We start from the raw sequence: 3,479 nt of genomic DNA, 5'->3' as shown, positions 1-3,479 counted from the left end.
CTATTCTTTTGTGCAGATGGATCAAGAAACACTCTACGATGATTGTGAGAGATACAAGGATCTGTTGAGAAGGTGCCCTCACCATGGGCTACCACTCTGGCTACAAGTTCAAACTTTTCATAATTGCCTGAATCCTTCAATTAGATAGATGGTTGACGCAGCCACTGGTGGGACTATCAATAATAAGACACCTAAGGATGCTTACAAATTTATTGAAGAAATGTCACTGAATAACTATCAGTGGCATGTTATAAGGATAAAGCTGATGAAAGTGGCCAGTGTTTTCAACCTCGATGCGGTTACTATGCTATCTAACCAGGTAGAACTCTTACATAAAAAGATTGACGATTTTTGTGGTTCTACTCAGGTACATCTAGTTATGAGGTGCAATTCAAATAGAGGAGGAACACACACGGAATATCAATCCTTCAACCCCAAAACTGAGGAGGAACAAGTCCAATACATGGGTAATAATAATTCTATATCTCAAAATAACCCATACAGTAATACCTATAATGCAGGTTGGAAGAACCATCCTAATTTCTCGTGGGGTGGTTAGAGAAATCAAAGGTCACAACATCCTTTGGCTTTTCAACAACCACCTTACCAACAGGAAAAGAAGCCTAACCTTAAGGAGATTCTAACAAAGATTATCTCGGTGTCAGAAACTCGCTTTCAAAATACCGAAACAACACTTAAGAATCAACAGGCATCGATCCAAGGGCTCGAAACTCAGATAGGCCAACTATCCAAATTGATTTTTGAACGACCACAAGGTAGCTTGCTGAGTAACACTGAATCTAACCCAAGAGAACAACTCAACAAAATTGATGTATCATCTACAGACCTAACCAAAGCCACGTTACAACCCTCTACAGACCTTTCGATTGATGTATCATCTCAATACATAATGGTGGAGATGTGATTTTCATACAAGCCTATGGTAATAACTTTTCATATTGACTAATGAGTGCTTCATTTACTGTCCTTAAACACCTCGAGTGATTTGAGTGAATCTTTAGTGAGGAGGTTAAACTTTGTGATATTTTTGAATCAAATGTAATCACTTAGATTAGGGGAGACACCTATGTTTTCGTGATAAAATGGTCAACTTGGAATGTTTGAAACTTTGATGTTCTTCTAGTTGAATTCTCAATGTGTGATTACTTATGGTTTATTTTGAGAGACTATTGATGAGAATTATAAGTTGAGAAGAATTGATTTTGATTGTGAGTTGAGGATTTTGCTTGAGGACAAGCAAACGCTTAAGTGTAGGGGTATTTGATAAACCATAATTTATACATATTTTTATCCCTTGCTTAGCATATTTTTGGATGAATTATCCTTATATTTGGTGAATTCGATGCTCCTAATCCTTTAATTTCATGTTTTTATACTTAGGTGAGCATAAAAGAGTAAAAAGAGCAAGAAACGGGCCAAAAACGGTAAAAAGAGCAAGAAACGGGCAGAAAACGGAGAAAATGGACCAACATGAGAAATCAACATGGCCTGGACTTCATCACATGGGTATACCACACGCCCATGCCTATGTAACAGCCTTGAACACGGATTGAATAAATAGCACACGGACGTGTCCCTGTCGAGCCCAAGTTTAGTTCTATTCGGAAAAGGCCACTCTTGAGGGGTTTTAGGAATTCTAAAGCCTATTTAAACACTTGATGAGGCACTTAGAAGGGATACACAGGGTAGGAGGCAAGGAATTACTCAAGGAAAGCCGATTGATCCATCTCAGAAGCCAAATTCATCGTCAAGACTAAAGATCTCCCTTCAATTTCCTTCAAGAGTTTTGGGTTTTCTTTATGTTTTGTTATCTTTATTCTTTTGAGATGTTTTCTTTCATAATTATGAATTAAACCCCCTAAATACCTAAGGGGAATGAAACCTAAGACGAATCTTGTTATTATTATTTGAATTGTATGATAAATATTTGACTTGTTCTTAATTCTTGTTTTAATATTCCAGGATATTGATTCAAGTTAATGCGCTTATTCAGAGGAGAAAAAGTCCCTGTCTAAGAGCAAATTTGTCATAATTAAGCGGAGTTGATTGAAGCCTAGAGATAGGGTGACAAGATTTTGCCGGATTAGGGTGAAACCTAATAAGGGAGTCCATAGATCGAGTTAATGCAACACTAGGGTGTTAATTAGAAAGTGATTTCAATTAATCAACCTAGGGTTAGGCGTTATTAGTCTCGAGAGAGATAATAATATAACTTAGGGATTTCTACGGATCAAGTCAAATGAATAAATCGTCTGATTCAGAGTCAAGTAACAAGTGAAGTCTAGGTGGATTTTTCCTTGGGTATTGTCTTAATCAATCGAGTTTTCCCAAAAGCTTTTCCCCAGTTTTCTCTCTGTGCACCCTTAGTTTAGTTAATTAGTTTAGATAAACAAATCCCTTCATTTTTAGGCTAGATAATAAAAAGAAAGTAATTACTAGTACTCTTGGTTCCTTTGGGTTCGACAATCCAGTCTTGCTAAAGCTATACTACTGTTCGATAGGTACACTTGCCTTCATCGTGATAATAGTTAGTTTCAAGAACGGTCAATTATAAATTTTTAAAACTTATCGTAGCGAGCATATCAATTTCTCTAAACTTTTTATCTATTAGTCGAACCATCTAGTTGAGGCAAGAAATCACCAATTTTAAATAATTTGAAGGAGAATCCTTATAGAAAGCATGGGAGTGGTTCAAGACAATGCTAAAGAAATGCCCACACCATGAACTATAAGCATGGCTCTAGATCCAAATATTCTATAACGGTGTTGACAAATGCATTAGATCTAACATAGACGGAGCAGCCGACTGATCTCTCATGTTCCATACATACGAACGTGCTTATAAAATCATAGAAGACATGGTTATGAATTCATACATGTGGCACAATAAGAGATTCATGTACCAATCAAAACCTCCAGTGAAAAGGATGATAAATGAAGGAAATGACGAATGACTTTAACAAATCCTCGAGAAACTCAACCATTTGGAGAAACTCGTCAAGCCGACAAAAGCGGAGCTCCATTTAGATAACCAACCAGAAGAGGTAAGCTATGCAATCACTATGGGTTGGGATCCCTATCCAAACACCTTCAATCCTAGTTGGATGGATCATCTGAACTTCAAAAGGGGAGGCAACTAAGGAGGTGCAAATAAAGTTCAAAATTGACAAAAATCCCCTCACCAATCTCAGTCAATGCCACAACTAGCTGTGGGGAATGATTGTATTATATATGGTCAAAGATTCGATCGATTATATGGTAGATGAAAAAAATAAAGATAGACATGCAATGAGTCCAAGCAATATGCAGGCGACTCGAACCTCAGATAGACAGCCTCTGTGACCAAATGATCAAATTGATGAAAATAATGCAAAAATAGAATAGCTAGAGTATCCCTAATAATGCAAAAAATGAATCTCGAAGAAATAGGAAGAAACATGTAAAGGTCATCGCATTGC

General features: G+C 36.9%; 1 non-coding gene across 1 annotated transcript; it reads right to left on the bottom strand.

Annotated features, from left to right (window-relative positions):
- Positions 1 to 2,643: 2,643 nt before the first annotated feature.
- LOC128281928 (small nucleolar RNA R71) lies at positions 2,644 to 2,749 on the bottom strand. The gene has a single exon (XR_008272214.1). It is a non-coding gene; the product is annotated as a small nucleolar RNA R71 (small nucleolar RNA).
- Between the last annotated feature and the right edge of the window lie 730 nt (positions 2,750 to 3,479).

This window comes from Gossypium arboreum, chromosome 1, assembly GCF_025698485.1.
Source record: "Gossypium arboreum isolate Shixiya-1 chromosome 1, ASM2569848v2, whole genome shotgun sequence".
In the NCBI taxonomy this organism is placed as follows: Eukaryota; Viridiplantae; Streptophyta; class Magnoliopsida; order Malvales; family Malvaceae; genus Gossypium; species Gossypium arboreum.
The sequence above is the reverse complement of the archived record's forward strand: the minus strand, read 5'-3'. Positions and strand labels throughout refer to the sequence as shown.